Below are 17,674 nucleotides of genomic sequence, written 5' to 3'. Positions count from 1 at the left end.
TAATCGAACCCACAAATGCTGAAGCTCCAGATACTCAACTAGTCTAAAGAAGACCAGTTTTATTGCTTCTTTAATCAGGATAATTGCAAAAGGGTATTCTAATGATCAATTAGCCTTTTAAAATGATAAACTTGGATTAACTAACCCAATGTGCCATTGGAACACAGGAGTGATGGTTGCTGATAATGGACCTCTGAACGCCTATGTAGATATTCCATTAAAAATCAGGAGTTTCCAGTCAATGACAACATTAACAATGCCTACGCTGTATTTCTGATCAATTTGATTATTTTTTTAATGGACAAAAAAATGTGCTTTTCTTTCAAAAACAAGGACATTTCTAAGTGACACCACATTTTTGAATGGTAGTGTATATTGGAATTTTAATTGATGACAGCCTCTCTTTTAAATTGTATATTAAACAACTTCCAAAATTGAAGCTGAAGTTGGGATATTATTTTAGGAATAAGGCCTGTTTTTCTTTTGAAACCAGAAGGAGGCTAGTATCAGCTATATTTAGGCCTGTACTAGACTATGGTAATATTCTATATATGAATGCTTCTGCTCAGTGTTTGAGATCAGTTGGCCATCGGAGCATTGAGATTTATTTTAACCTGCAAAACCCTTACGCACCATTGCACTTTATGTTCCAGTGTTGTCTGGCCTTCTCTAGTTAATCGTAGGCTCAGTCACTGGTATAGTTTATTTACAAAGCCATTTTTGGGGTTACTACCATTTTATGAGGGCATTTTTATTGATCAGAAATGGGATGGGTACTCTCTTCGTTCGCAGGATTAACTGTTCCAAATGTCTGAACTGAATTTGGTAAAAGGGCTTTTATGTACTCTGCGCCATCGACTTGGAATGCCTTTACAAAATCATTTTAAACTGGAAGAACCGATTGGTGTTTTTAAATCATAGATAAATAAGGTTGATTGAGGTTGTTTCCTTGACTTGTCAATGTTTTTAATTTGCTGTTTTATGATTTTGTTAGACTCCTGTGAATTCTGTTTTTTTTACTAGATTACTTTTAGTTTTTCATGTTGTCTGTCTGTAATTGTGTAATGACTTGGTGCTGCCTATCTTGGCCAGGTCGCTCTTGAAAAAGAGATTTCAAATCTCAATGAGCCCTTCCTGGTTAAATAAAGGTTAAATAAAAAAAATAAAAAAATAGTATTTTTTGTTTACAAATAATAATTCAATACAGTAATATGCAATCTGTGTGTAAATCACTTACATTTTAGTCATTTAGCAGATGTTCTTATCCAGAGTGACTTACAGTAAGTACAATCATCTTAAGATACAGTAGCTAGGTGAGACAACCACATATCACAGAGAAATATGCAGGATATGAATGTTCCATTCCAGCTAAATCATGGATATATAGCTTCTAATTCTAAAATCTATGAACAAATAATCTGAGAACAGTAATATTTTACACACAGATGAAGGTATCCATAAGGAATCATTTCTGATAAAAAAACACAAATGTGAAAAATGTGTGGATATAGCATTTTGGAAATAAACTCTTCATACAGTATATTGCACTGAACATATTATTTATGTGCATGTGGATCATACACCAGGTTTAGTCTTTTATAAAAAAAAAAATGTTTTGGGGGGAGGGGGTACTTTTTAATTGAATACATTGCTTGTTTGGGGTCTTTCCCTATTTTCCTCGTTTCTATCAAGCATGTTTGTCATCAGAAATGTCATCTCTCCTGATGATAATAAAATAACATTATATCTGCCAAATCCCAAATGGAACCATATTCCCTATTTAGTGCACTACTTTTAAACCATGGCCCTTAGAGCTCTAGTAAAAAGTGGTACACTATATATATGGAATATGGTGCCATTTGGGACAAGCCCTAAGATAAACAGGTTTGTTTATCCATGAAGTGTTTTTACCAATACACTTTGCTGTTTTACATTTCTGAAATATTTTGCGATACAGTGACATTTATTTTAATGTTGTCATGTTTCTTTAGAGAAGTTGTGTATTAAATGTTTGGTTGGCATACAATTAGCTGTAAACTGATAACTGTGGTAATAAAACACAAATTAAAACATATGTATGTGTTCGATAAAGTATTGCTGTGGTAATGTTTTCATTTTGGACAAATTTAGGATAGATATACATTATGGAAGTGTAGTTTGTTATTTATCTCAAAGTGTTGACAGATGGTTAAACACACAATAATGCTTTGAATCAAATTAGCAGTTTGCTGTCAGATGAGATTGTGTATAAACCATATGTCAACACTGTACATTATGCTTCTGCTTAACAATGTGTTGGACATGAAAAAGGCCAGGTAAAAGAAAGTGTGGATTGTCTGGAAAGTCTGGGAAAAAATTCTGAGGCTGTACGGAGTCAAAGCCAATTCAAAAGTCAAACGGGCACGAGATGACGCACATGAGCAAGATGGGATATCATTGTGCGAGTAAAACACGAGTCGAGAGAGAAGAAATGTGGTCGAGTCAGCACAGGGCAGGTCCCACGAGGGCAGGCCAGCATGGTGAGTGCAAATTAAACTTGAGAACTTGCTAGTGTGACTTTGAGCGAGCAGAACTGCATTCCCGCAAGCAGTAAATCTGCTGTACATTTGAGAGTAGAGATTGTTGTTCCCATGAAGATATACTTATTACATGTCAAGGCAAACATTTCTGCACTCACAAATATGCCGTGTCCCCACACAGATGTCTCCTCTCCCTCTTCAAGTAGGTTACATTGGCTCTCCTCTATGCACAGCATTCTGGGGACTTCTTGCAGGTAACCATGGCATCCACCAATCAACCTCCATCCTTGAAAATATGAAGGGTGGTATTTAGTGATGTGTTGTGTTGGATTTGTCTCAAACATAACGCTTATTCAGGTAACATGTGTATAATATTAATATGTTCTCCCTATAATTGTTAGCTGGGTATCCATAATTGGCTCTTTTGATAAATCCACAGCAGTCTTAAAATTAAAGATGTTAAAACAGTTAAACTCCAATTGAACTCCTGACTTCTTATTTTCCTCTTTCTCTCTCACTCAAGTTGTTTTCAGGAGACAGGTCAGTGTGTGTAGAGAGAACACGTTTGTCCAGGTGGAGTCAGGTTTGGCTGGAAGGGATGTCCTTGTCCCATCGTGCTCTATCAACTCCTCTGGCGGGATTGCCAGTTGTGCGGTGTTTCCTCTGACACATCGGTGCGGCTGGCTTCTGGGTTAAGCGAGCAGAGCAGAGCGATACTAATTTAATCACCTGTATAGTTCTGCCCTCTCTATAGATTATGCTGATGCAGCACTGTAAGATCTTCACTGGTTCTGAGGCAGGTGTTGTGGCCGCAAACAGCCTCGGAACACATCTAGTACTACTGCTGTCTTGAGAACAGCCAGGGTGGTCAAGATATCTACCGCAACTTCATCTTTAGTGTGTCAGCACTGCTGCACCTGGGAGCTAAAGGTATGACACAGCACTATCAAAAGTACTGTACGGTTAAATATACTTGTATGATCACTACTGTTTTTCTTAAAGTGGCATTTAGCATTTGAAACAATAAGAATGTGTTCTACCCGCCCCTGTTTTGGTAAAAAGCTGAGGGATGGCGCTGGAGAAATGTAATCACACTACAATTGATTGACAGAGCTACGGATGCAAGGACTGACCATCAAGCCTTCTAAAGCCCCATTGGAGGAGACAAACCAAGGTTCCTCGCCTCATACCTCCTCCAATCGGTTTTGAGAAGGATACAAGTAGAGAGGAAGTGAGGAGCTGACCAGAGATTAATTTGTACAGATATTATGTCATTGCTTTATGTGAACAATACGTTTATTATCTGTTAACACTTATATTTAAGTCCTACTTGGGCTCTTTCCAAAGATGGCTCTGATAACATCTGATCTGATGAGACACTTTTTGCGATTTGACTCCTGTATTACTGAATGTATTTAATAAAACTTACAATGCCAAATTGAAATAATATCAGATTCTGTAATTGATAGACAATGGTAGTTCCTAATCAGACAATCACTATAAAACAAATCTGTTTTCCTCAGTTTAATGTTTGGTGAATGCATGGATTTTTTTGTCCTCAGTCCTCTTTTGAATGCTATGTGTAATTCAATCCTAAACGACCATCAGCTTGATCACCGCAACAGATTGTCCGGTCTGCTGAAAGGGTCATTGGCTGCCACCTGCCCTCCATCAAGGTCATGCATGACACCAAGGCTAGGAAGCATGCAGGAAAGATCATCGCTGACCCCTTCTACCCCCTCTTGAACAACTTCTTCCCCCGCAAAGTGGCCATCACCAACCGGCCACCTGGTCGACGATGATCCTCTCATCCATGGTATAATGAAGTGGCCCTTTCTGGGTGTAGATTGTGGCTTCCCCCTCTCTCACTCTCTGCTACACCCAGGTTCTGTTATCTCAGTTCGTAAATTCCTGTCCGAGACTCTCTTCCCCTGTTCATACAGAGAGAGAGACCACAGAGTGAACAAGAGATTTCAATTGGCCAAACTCCCAAATCGCCAAAATAGGAGTTTTAAACAATATGTCCACCTACAAGAGTGTGGGAATGGTCTGTTAACACTTCTTTTGGGCTGAGATCCCACTAACGGGATCGATATGACAGCAGCCAGTGAAAGTTCAGGGCGCCAGATTCAAACAACAGAAATCTCATAATTAAAATTCCTCAAACATACAAGTATTTCATACCATTTTAAAGATACACTTCTTGTTAATCCCACCACAGAGTCCGATTTCAAATAGGCTTTGCGGCGAAAGCACCACAAACGATTTTGTTAGGTCAGAGCCAAGTCACAGAAAAACACAGCCATTTTTCCAGCCAAAGAGAGGTTACTACTGTTACTACTACTACTGTTATTTAATAGTTTTGATGTCTTCACTATTATTCTACAATGTAAAAAAACAGTAAAAAATAATGAAAAACCCTTGAATGAGTAGGTGTGTCCAAACTTTTAACTGGTACTGTGTAGTAAAAATATATATTTACAAAAATAAACTGATTGGGGGATTGGAAATGATACAGACAATTAGATCTTTAATATTATAGCTGATCTACCCCCCTAAAACATCTATAATACTTACTAATACTCTATTAATACTTATACCCCTTTCGCACCAATAACCAGGGTTTTACCCTGTATATTTGAAGTGGATTTAACCCGTGTCAGACCCATTCATACAAAACATACGACACAGGCAGTAAGCATGCAAGGCCGTTCATGGAAAAGACCGGTTCAGCACACTAGTAGTGCTGTTGCGCTTGGACATTACTGACTTTGGGTCAGTGTATACAGATCGACCCATACAGACCAACGGCTCACCCATGTTTTACATGTGTTGTTAATTCCATCTTGTTTGTTTGTATTTTGAATATTGTGGAAGAAGGAATGGTTATCTGACCTGTTTGTGTGTATCACAGATCTGTGCATCAGCCAGGTTATAAACTATAAAAAGGGCAGGCCAGTCCTCGGGCAAGTTGTTGGGAATCCCTGCTGTAAATGAACCATCTGTTGGCTCACATTAACCTCCTTTAAGGACAAGGGGATCAGACTCCCTCCCTAGGACAACCAAGTCCTGCCTCATCTGTTTGTCAGTGTGTTTGCATTGTTTATTGACATTTTTAAACAATTGTTCTGTAGAGTATCTTATAATGTTGTGACGAATGCCTTTGTTTGAGTGTTAGTGCTTGTATCAAGTCCCTCTGACCATACAACTGAAAGTATAAAAAATGAGATGCAGAAGATGAAGATCAAGATGGAGGCGGTACTTCCTCCGCAAAACTGTTTACCAGTTGTATGTTAAGATAATGTTGGTAGTCTGTTTCCATATCTGCCTGGGTTTCTGCCAACCCAATTTGCCATTAAAGAGAAGTTGGCTTATATTACAGACAATCACTGATAATGACCGTCTGTTTGCTGAAATTAGCCTGAATGTTCTCTTTATTTCTCCTTTTACTGTAGGACAAGGAGGTCACTCTCTCCTGCCTCTTCTTATTTGCATAGTTTAATGGCATCTTTACATTTTTGTTGTAAAGTAATGGACAGAGAACTTTCACATACAATGAGAGTGATAGTAATGATGATGAGATAGATAATAGCTACAAGTTTGACTCTTGAGCTGTGTCTAAACCTTATTAGCTGTTAATAACCTCTTATACTAATAACCCCCCTACTGTTTTCAATTTCCGACTGAAGACATACCCAAATCTAACTGCCTGTAGCTCAGGCCCAGAACCAAGGATATGCATATTCTTGGTTTCATTTGAAAGAAAACACTCTGAGGTTTGTGTAAATAGGAATTGAATGTAGGAATACAACACAATAGATCTGGTTTAGATAATACAATGAAAAAACCATACGTTTTTTATTTGTATTGTTGTATCATCTTTAAAATGAACAAGACAAAACAAACATTCAGATAGCATGATGGTGACAATTTCAGTGAAAAACATAAGAGGGCAACAGTACTTGTGCAAAGTTTCAGAATGATAACTTCCTAAATGAGCTACATTACATTTATCATGACGTCCCCCAGGTGTCCCACACAAGTAGCCCAAATGTACCCAAGTGGCCAAATTGGTGAAGTTATACATTTTGAATGGAATAACTATATACAAAATACCAAAATGGTATTCTAACACCCCCCCCCCCCCCCCCCCCAAAAAAAATGGAGAAAAACATGAAAAAAATATATATACATTTCCAAAATAACACTTTCAATATTTGGAAGACCCTCAGTCCTCCACACAATATTGTGCTGCTGATGCCAGGTGCCATAGCAGTCTCTTTCTGCTGTAAAGCAGAGGGTCGCCAAGCATGTGGTGCAGGTGATGGGGGACTTAATTTAGCAAAGAACACAGTGACGCCTCCATGCTGTGCCCTTTTGGCCCTGAGGCACATCCATGCCTGCAGAAATACATTTGGGCAGATATACACCACTTGTGGCAGGAGCAGAAGGGACAGAGATAGAGGGGCCAGAACGTGGTGCAGTGGTGCTGTAGCCAGCAAGCTCCTTGATGAGCAGCTCTCTGAAGGCTAGCTGTGAGATGGGGGGCTTTCCACAGCTCTTAGCCATTTCCTTGTGTAGGATGAATGCATTCACCACAGCAATGTCGATGACATGATAGAAGAAGGTCTTGTACCATTTCATCGTCTTATGGAGAACATTGTAATAGCCTATCAGCGCATCTGACAGATCCACACCTCCCATGCTCTTGATGTAGTCCTTTATTGCAGTTGGAATGGGGAATTTTTTTGCGGTCCATGCCCCAGTAGCGCTGAGACAACAGCTTCAGTGGGGGATGGACACCTTGGCACTCCCATTCGGAGTCAGTGTCACTGTGAAAGAAAATGTTCAGATAGAATAGTTTCACATATGAGCCCTGTATCAACAGGTATAATAAACATATATATATAGAGTACAGGGAACATAAGGTTGAATATGTTATTATAGACCTGCTAGATCTACTGTCTCATTTATATTATGACAGACCAGCTAGATCTACTGTCTTTATTATATTACAACAGACCAGCTGTATCTACTGTCTCCATTTCACTTTGGCCATTGTTGTGGGCCTGCCCTCCCCTCAACAGCCTCAAATAGGCTATTTCATGTGGGGTGGGGTGGGGTGGAGCGGCAGACACACGCATCTCGGCCATGCTCCCTCTAATCCACAATATGTATATATACACACACATAGGCTATGGGTCATACACATATATAAAAACATAGGCTATGGGTCATACACATACATACAAACATACCCCCACCCACAATGTATAGCCAACGTGTGCTTTACACATTTCATTACATTTTTATATATTGCTACTAAATATTTTAAAAATCACAAATAATATTTTATATTATTAATTTCAAGCAACGGCATTAGCATGAGAAGAACTTACCAGTCCAAAACGATGTCCTCTCCGTTAAAAAAATATTCCTCCATTTGGGAATCAAAGCTATGCTAGCTAAATGAATCGTCCTCCAACAATCTGTCTCACTTTCCCGATCAATTTCTTCTAAAATTGTGTGTACATCTGTACATCTACACTTAGATTTAGCTTTCCCTGACTTAGTCGCCATACTGATTGATATTTAAACAGCTGAAGATGTTCTTTACCAAAATAGTGCTGAGCGTAAAATGCGTGGCTCCTTCCAGTATGAATCTTCAATGGCGAATGACCCTCTTTACGCCGGAGTTTACTACATGGGTTGGTCTTCCAACACATAACCATTACATATTGCCGTTTACCTCAGCTCATTGGCTATCGACCAAGCAAGATTTCAAGACGATCAGGGGTCATTGGGTTAAATTACAGTCAATCAACGAAACAGCGGTCATATCATTGGTGCACAATGATGTCATTACTTCTTGTCTTCAAATCGGTTTCTTTCAGTCAATATGTCCCGCGAAATGACCCATCAAGTTTGGTTGTGTTACAAACAACCAGTTGATTGCAATGAAACCAAACATGACTGGATAAAGTCACGTTTAGTGTGTGTATTTACATCGAATGTGTCGTCGAAAATTGAGACGGAATTCACGACACAAGCGGTTCACAAAATGTTTTGTGTTAGGCTATAAAAATGGATTTTATCAAACAAAAGACCATTCATTGTGTAACAATGAGCATTGGGATTGCAACAGAGATCGCCAAAGGTAAACCATTTATTTTATTCTAATTTGTGATTTTGTTACGCCTGTGCTGGTTGAAATAGTTTTGTTATGGGCTCTGTGCTCAGATAATCCCATCGTATTCTTTCGCAGTAAATCCTTTTTTAAATCTGACAGCGCAGTTGGATTAGCAATATTCTAGGCTTTCGAATCATGTGAGACACTTGTATTTTCATGAATGTTTAATATGACTATTTATGTAGCGATCACCGTATGTTGTTGAATTTAATCCCGCTAACGGGTTCTGTGCACAGAGAGGTTAAAGAGCTCAGCCATAAGCTCCTTGTTAGTAACAACCACATCATCAACATTATGGGACATTGGCAGCTGTGAGAAGGAGGGTTTATTCTCTAGGTCTTTCATCGTTTTCCAGAACTTCTTCGGGTTAGACCTACAGAGAGAGAACTGCTCCTTAAAGTAACTAACTTTTGCCTTCCGGATAGCCTGGGTGAACTTATTTCTCATTTGCCTGAACGAGAGCCAGTCAGCCTGAGTATGCATGTGCCAAGCTTTTTGCCAAATTGAATTTGTGAGGTGGATTAACTGGCAGATCACGGTCGAACCAAGGGCTGAACCAGTTTTTAATTTTAATTTTCTTTAAGGGGGCGTGTTTGTTAGCAATACCACTGTACATATCAAAAAAGAAGGTTCAAGCGTCTTCGACAGAGGGGATCAAGCTGATTCTAGACCAATTTAGAGGCCAGGTCATGCAGGAAGGCTTGCTCATTAAAGTTTTTTTAGCAAGAACATGTCATTAACTTCTTCGATATAGGGGACGCTCTTTTAATTTTTGGATGAAAAACGTTCCCGTTTTAAACAAGATATTTTGTCACGAAAAGATGCTTGACTATGCATATAATTGACAGCTGTGGAAAGAAAACACTGTGACGTTTTCAAAACTGCAAAGATATTGTCTGTGAGTGCCACATAACTGATGTTACACAAAAAAAAACCAGATAAAAATACAATCAGAAAGTGACGCATTTTTTGAAACCGCCTCATGGCAATGACTTCTTATATGGCTGTGGAGGAGCTAGGAGTCAGCTTACCTTTTCCACGTTTTCCCCAAGGTGTCGGCAGCATTGTGACATATTTGTAGGCATATCATTGGAAGATTGACCATAAGAGACTACATTTACCAGGTGGTCACTTGGTGTCCTCCGTCGCAATTATTGCGTAATCTCCAGCTGCAGTATTTTTCCGTTTGCCTCTGATGAGAAACCGACTGCCAGGAATGATTTTTCATCGAATAGAATTGTGAAAAACACCTTGAGGATTGATTCTAAACAACGCTTGCCATGTTTCTGTCGATATTATGGAGCTAATTTGGAAAAAAGTTTGCCGTTTTTTTTTCTTAGCCAAACGTGATGAACAAAACGGAGCTATTTCTCTTACACAAATAATATTTTTGGAAAATGCTTGTGTAGCTATGGTTAAAGCATATTTTGAAAATCTGAGATGACAGCGCCCCTATAGGTTCAACAGGTTAAGGACAGGTCAATTAACTGAGCAGCCATTATGAACACAGGCTGTAAAATAGTGATCACTCTCAGTAGAGGTTAAACCACCTGACCAAGTCCTAAAGCTATGGGACTCCCTAAATCTTGTCTTATATCGCCAGAAAGCTTAAATTATTGTTAATCGAACTGCATTGTCCAATTTCCAGTAGCTATTACAGAAAGAAAATACCAGGATAGTGCACAACAACAAAATACTTTTATCAAGGCAACTGGTTTTATACATTCACCTCTGACGGTAAATAATGTACTTACATTCAGTAATCTTGCTCTTTTGTCATCCTGAGGGTCCAAGAGATAAAATATAGCATAGGTTTGTTTGATAAAATCAACGTTTTATATCCTAACATGATCCATGTTATATACAGCGTTTTGCATGAATTCCGACTCTTTCAACTTGCAACAAAACAATTTATGAAATCTAATCCACAAAATGTTGCTTAACCCGGTCAAGTTCAGTTTCAGTGCAATCCTAGACACTCTAGAAGGCAACCAAACTTGTTTTTTTCATTCTACATTCTACACATGTCAATTAGCCCATGAAGGTCAGCCATCATTACTCAAAATTTCACTTGATTGACAGTGTCTTGGTCCAATGACCACCTATCATTTTGAAACATATCTAGCTAGATAGCCAATGACCTGGGGTTTACAGTAGTATGTGAACACTCTTTGTACGACAAACAACCATCAACCATATAACTGTGCGCAACAGTGTTCATTCTCAAGGGGAAAGCAAAAAGGACTCACCGTAGTTTATGTTACGCAGCGATTCGTTCTCTTCTACAAACTTTCTCTAAACTGAAAAAGTAAAACATGTCTACAGAGTGTAAAAGCTAAATCAATGTCCAAGTATTAAAATTTGGATGAGATTATTGCAAAAATTGACTGGGAGAGTGACACAGAACAAATGAATGAGGACTCTGAGAGAGCACATTTTTGATTCCAGTGCGGAATAAATGTTTTTGGCAGGAAAATACTTTTAGATAAGTAAGATCACTTTTAGATCAGTAAGTAAAATATGTTATTGCTTCTCATGCTTATGCAGTTGTTTAAATGGTTGCATATTCATTTGAGATATTTTTCTTTGATTTCGACATATATATAGACCTGAGTCATACCATGTATTAGCATAGACTCTAAATACTCTAATTGTCGATAGTGTGTAAATATTTTTTCACTTTGAGTGTGGTTTGTGCACTTATGACATTAGATAAGTGTTTGCTGCTAACTATTTATCTTAAATAGTTCACATCTGTGTTGTGAGGCATTGGATCAGCGTTCTCATCTCATGTTAGTATCTTTTATGTAGGGAAGCTACATTGTTTGTTTTATCTTTGATTTTTTTTATTTTTATTTTTTTGTGTTATTATCCTACATTCATTTCACATTTCCACAAACTTCAAAGTGTTTCCTTTGAAATAGTATCAAGAATATGCATATCCTTGCTTCAGGTCCTGAACTACAGGCAGTTAGATTTGGGTATGTCATTTTAGGTGGAAATATCCAGAAGGGTTTTTTAAGCATGTCCCGGTTTAGGTCAACCAACAGGAAAAATTCTGACTGAGTTTAGGGTACAGACTGTTTCTGATGATGGACAATAACACCCAGCAACAGTCAACAAAGAGATACAGTGCCTTGCGAAAGTATTCGGCCCCCTTGAACTTTGCGACCTTTTGCCACATTTCAGGCTTCAAACATAAAGATATAAAACTGTATTTTTTTGTGAAGAATCAACAACAAGTGGGACACAATCATGAAGTGGAACGACATTTATTGGATATTTCAAACTTTTTTAACAAATCAAAAACTGAAAAATTGGGCGTGCAAAATTATTCAGCCCCCTTAAGTTAATACTTTGTAGCGCCACCTTTTGCTGTGATTACAGCTGTAAGTCGCTTGGGGTATGTCTCTATCAGTTTTGCACATCGAGAGACTGACATTTTTTCCCATTCCTCCTTGCAAAACAGCTCGAGCTCAATGAGGTTGGATGGAGAGCATTTGTGAACAGCAGTTTTCAGTTCTTTCCACAGATTCTCGATTGGATTCAGGTCTGGACTTTGACTTGGCCATTCTAACACCTGGATATGTTTATTTTTGAACCATTCCATTGTAGATTTTGCTTTATGTTTTGGATCATTGTCTTGTTGGAAGACAAATCTCCGTCCCAGTCTCAGGTCTTTTGCAGACTCCATCAGGTTTTCTTCCAGAATGGTCCTGTATTTGGCTCCATCCATCTTCCCATCAATTTTAACCATCATCCCTGTCCCTGCTGAAGAAAAGCAGGCCCAAACCATGATGCTGCCACCACCATGTTTGACAGTGGGGATGGTGTGTTCAGCTGTGTTGCTTTTACGCCAAACATAACGTTTTGCATTGTTGCCAAAAAGTTAAATTTTGGTTTCATCTGACCAGAGCACCTTCTTCCACATGTTTGGTGTGTCTCCCAGGTGGCTTGTGGCAAACTTTAAACAACACTTTTTATGGATATCTTTAAGAAATGGCTTTCTTCTTGCCACTCTTCCATAAAGGCCAGATTTGTGCAATATACGACTGATTGTTGTCCTATGGACAGAGTCTCCCACCTCAGCTGTAGATCTCTGCAGTTCATCCAGAGTGATCATGGGCCTCTTGGCTGCATCTCTGATCAGTCTTCTCCATGTATGAGCTGAAAGTTTAGAGGGACGGCCAGGTCTTGGTAGATTTGAAGTGGTCTGAATATTCCTTCCGTTACAATATTATCGCTTGCACAGTGCTCCTTGGGATGTTTAAAGCTTGGGAAATCTTTTTGTATCCAAATCCGGCTTTAAACTTCTTCACAACAGTATCTCGGACCTGCCTGGTGTGTTCCTTGTTCTTCATGATGCTCTCTGCGCTTTTAACGGACCTCTGAGACTATCACAGTGCAGGTGCATTTATACGGAGACTTGATTACATGTAACAGTACAAATTTAGACCGTCCCCTCGCCCATACCCGGGCGCGAACTAGGGACCTTCTGCACACATCAACAGTCACCCTCGAAGCATCGTTACCCATCGCTCCACAAAAGCCGCGGCCCTTGCAGAGCAAGGGGAACTACTACTTCAAGGTCTCAGAGCAAGTGACGTCACTGATTGAAACGCTATTTAGCGCCCACGCTAACTAAGCTAGCCGTTTCACATCCGTTACACTCACCCCCCTTTTGACCTTCCTCCTTTTTCCGCAGCAACCAGTAATCCGGGTCAACAGCATCAATGTAACAGTACAAATTTAAACCGTCCCCTCGCCCATACCCGGGCGCGAACCAGGGACCTTCTGCACACATCAACAGTCACCCTCGAAGCATCGTTACCCATCGCTCCACAAAAGCCGCGGCCCTTGCAGAGCAAGGGGAACTACTACTTCAAGGTCTCAGAGCAAGTGACGTCACTGATTGAAACGCTATTTAGCGCCCACGCTAACTAAGCTAGCCGTTTCACATCTGTTACACTCACCCCCCTTTTGACCTTCCTCCTTTTTCCGCAGCAACCAGTAATCCGGGTCAACAGCATCAATGCAACAGTATAATTTTAGACCGTCCCCTCGCCCATACCCGGGCGCGAACTAGGGACCTTCTGCACACATCAACAGTCACCCTCGAAGCATCGTTACCCATCGCTCCACAAAAGCCGCGGCCCTTGCAGAGCAAGGGGAACTACTACTTCAAGGTCTCAGAGCAAGTGACGTCACTGATTGAAACGCTATTTAGCGCCCACGCTAACTCGTTTCACATCCGTTACATACACACAGGTGGATTGTATTTATCATCATTAGTCATTTAGGTCAAGATTGGATCATTCAGAGATCCTCACTGAACTTCTGGAGAGAGTTTGCTGCACTGAAAGTAAAGGGGCTGAATAATTTTGCACGCCCAATTTTTCAGTTTTTGATATGTTCAAAAAGTTTGAAATATCCAATAAATGTCGTTCCACTTCATGATTGTGTCCCACTTGTTGTTGATTCTTCACAAAAAAATACAGTTTTATATCTTTATGTTTGAAGCCTGAAATGTGGCAAAAGGTCGCAAAGTTCAAGGGGGCCGAATACTTTCGCAAGGCACTGTATTTAAAAGCTTAATGTCTAAAACCAGCAAATCAAATTGTTTGGAGGCCGACTTGGTGGAGACAACAGAGCACTTTGACACATTCACCCACTCCCCCGCTGAAAGATCAACCACAAAATGTTGGCACCATTATAACAGGTTATAATCAAGCCCTTGTCTCCAGCATGGGAACAGAAGAGGAATGCCTGGTGCAGTAGTCTCAGGTTGGACTACTCCAAATCATCTTGGTTCTGACAAACACACCCACACAAACACAAGCTTTGGAGGTCCATCAATCCATTTAAATACATCTCACACCCTACAGTAAACTGTGGATCATGAAATAACCTTCACAAATCAGCAGAATGTTAATAACTTTATGTAGTGTCCTGTAATACTTAGTTTTAAATGAGACACCATCAGTCATTCATAACACGTCCATAGACTCTATATCGCGTGACGCTGTACTTAATTTAAAGTCTGCTACCTTTTGGGCGGCAGGTAGCCTAGTGGTTAGAGTTGGGCGAGTAACCGAAAGGTTGCTGCATCGAATCCCTGAGCTGACAAGGTAAAAATCTGTCCTTTTGCCCCTGAACAAGGCAGGTAACCCACTGTTCCCCGGGAAGGCCGTCAATGTAAATAAGAATTTGTTCTTAAGTGACTTGCCTAGTTAAATAAAATGTACTAAACGTTGTCATTTATAACACAAACATAAATGTCTTATCATATGATACTGTACTTACTATAAAGTCTGACGCCTTTAGTCATTCATAACACAAAAAACTTAATGAGGTAAACACAAATGTATTACCACTTGGGGAATTATCACCAACAGCTAAAACAATTAAACATGACACTATATATACATTTCATTTTATTTGTACATTTTTAAAACAATACATTACATTTAAAAAATTATAGCAATGAAATTACATTGAACAGGGCAGTGAATAGTGTAGCTTGTCCCTGAGCTGGCAGACAAATGGTTCTTGCCTCTCTTCCTGCTGGAGGTAATGCATATTGGTTCCAACCTTATAAGTAAAAATAAAGAAAGTTAGCAGGTCTGTTGGGAAATGCTTTGTCACACCATCTGGATGAGGGCATTTCTAAATCTTTCCATTTAGAAATTCTAAATAGGAAGATTGGAAACCATTCAATTTGTATTATTACAGTACCAGTCAAAAGTTTGTACACACCTACTCAGTCAAGGGTTTTTATTTTGACTATTTTCTACATTGCAGAATAATTGTAAATGAGAATTTGTTCTTAACTGACTAGCCTCCTTAAATAAAGGTAAAATAAAATGAGGAATGCTTCTCCAACAGTCGAGCACTTGTTGGCTGCTTTTCCTTGACTCTACGGTCCAACTCATACCAAACCATCTCAATTGGGTTGAGGTCGGGTGATTGTGGAGGCCAGGTCTTCTGATGCAGCACTCCATCACTCTCGTTGGTCAAATAGCCCTTACACAGCCTGGAGGTATGTTTTGGGTCATTGTCCTGTTGAAAAACAAATTATAGTCCCACTAAGCGCAAACCAGATGGGATGGCGTATCACTACAGAATGCTGTGGTAGCCATGCTGGTTAAGTGTGCCTTGAATTCTAAATAAATCACTGACAGTGTCACCAGCAAAGCACCCCCACACCATCACCACACATGCAGAGAACATCCGTTCACCTACTCTGCGTCTCACAAAGACACAGTGGTTGGAACAAAAACCTCAAATTTGGACTCATCTGACCAAATGACAGATTTCCACCGGTCTAATGTCCATTGAGCGTGTTTCTTGGCCCAAGCAAGTCTCTTCTTCTTATTCATTCATCTTATTAGTAATCTTATTATAAACAGATTACTTACTGTGTACTAAGAACCAATTATATCTCACCAAAAGGAAGAAAACAAAACACAAACTTCTGTCAAATTAGTGGAAACTTCTCAAGATTCCTTTCCACTGCCCATTGTGAATGAATGTCATTGCAAGTGCAGTAAATGTAATCTACAGTCTCTATTTGTTATTTTAAATCTGGGAGAAATGATTGAAGAGTATTTAATGAAGGGTCAAATGTTTCATAATGAAAAATACGAAAGTTAGTCAGAAATTTTTTATTTTGTAAAGAGGGCAAGGAGTTGATTAACATTGTGTTCTACTAAAGGATAATATATTCAAATGTACATGCAGTACAAGGTTAGTACGATTGTTTGAATGCACACAACAAAGATCACACAAAATCAATCTTTATTCCAACATTTATCTCTAATGAAAATTGATAAAAAGTTCATATATCAAATTAAAAAAAATTAAATAACAATAGATGTCAGAAATTAAAACACTGACATGCAGAATGTATACTGAACAAAAATATAAAAGAAACATGTAAAGTGTTGGTCCCATATTTAATGAGCTGAAATAAATTATCCCAGAAATTGTCCATACACACAAAAAGTTTATTTCTCTCAAATTTTGTGCACAAATTTGATTACATCCATGTTAATGAGCATTTCTCATTTGCCTAGATAATCTATCCACCTGACAGATGTCAGGTGATTCAAGAAGCTGATTAAACAGTATGATCATTACACGGGTACAATTTGTGCTGGTGACAATAAAAGGCCACCCTAAAATGTGCAGTTTTGTCCCACAATGCCTCAAGCTGAGGGAGTGTGCAATTGGCATGTTGACTGCAGGAATGTCCACCAGAGCTATTGCCAGAGAATTGAATGATAATTTCTCTACCGAAAGCCGCCTCCAATGTTGTTTTAGAGAATTTGGCAGTACATCCAACCGGCCTCACAACTGCAGACCATGTGTGGACGTTGTGTGGGCGAGCGGTTTGCTGATGTCAAGTTGTGAACAATGCCCCATGGCGGCGGTGTGGTTATGATATGGGCAGAACAACGAACACAACTGCATTTTATCGATAGCCATTTGAATGCACAAAAATACAGTGACGAAATCCTGATGGCCATTTTCTTTTTTAAGTATCTTTGACCAACAGATGCATATCTGTATTCCCAGTTATGTGAAATCCACAGATCAGGGCCGAATATATTTATTTCATTTGACAGATTTCCTCATATGAACTGCATGTAACTCAGTAAAATCTTAGAAATTCCTGCATGTTGAATTTTAATATTTGTTCAGTATATATTCGTCAGGTTAATTTATTGAGAAACATAAAACTAACAAAAACAACAGTCAACTCAGCCATATAAACTTTCCAGGTGTATGCTTGGCTTAGTCTCAATTCTCTTTCATCCTTTAGTGTGTAGTTGTTCACTTCCTTTCACTGATTTGAAAGGAAATAATTGGTGGAACAGACATGGTGGAAACCCATGCCTCCAATTCATTGCTTTTAGATTTGTGGGTAGTGAATGAGTGCACACTTCAGAAAATATTGGGGGTT

General features: G+C 39.2%; 2 long non-coding RNA genes across 2 annotated transcripts in view; one reads left to right on the top strand and one right to left on the bottom strand.

Annotated features, from left to right (window-relative positions):
* LOC149970650 (uncharacterized) overlaps nt 1-17,674 on the bottom strand; it is an 809,841-nt gene that overhangs the window by 337,513 nt on the left and 454,654 nt on the right. The window lies entirely within an intron of this gene.
* On the top strand, nt 3,083-5,935 carry LOC149970655 (uncharacterized). Its single transcript, XR_016492946.1, has 2 exons — nt 3,083-3,449; nt 3,631-5,935. It is a non-coding gene; the product is annotated as an uncharacterized LOC149970655 (long non-coding RNA).

Source organism: Oncorhynchus mykiss, chromosome 28, assembly GCF_057628025.1.
Source record: "Oncorhynchus mykiss isolate SJ-2025 chromosome 28, ASM5762802v1, whole genome shotgun sequence".
In the NCBI taxonomy this organism is placed as follows: domain Eukaryota; kingdom Metazoa; phylum Chordata; class Actinopteri; order Salmoniformes; family Salmonidae; genus Oncorhynchus; species Oncorhynchus mykiss.
The sequence above is the reverse complement of the archived record's forward strand: the minus strand, read 5'-3'. Positions and strand labels throughout refer to the sequence as shown.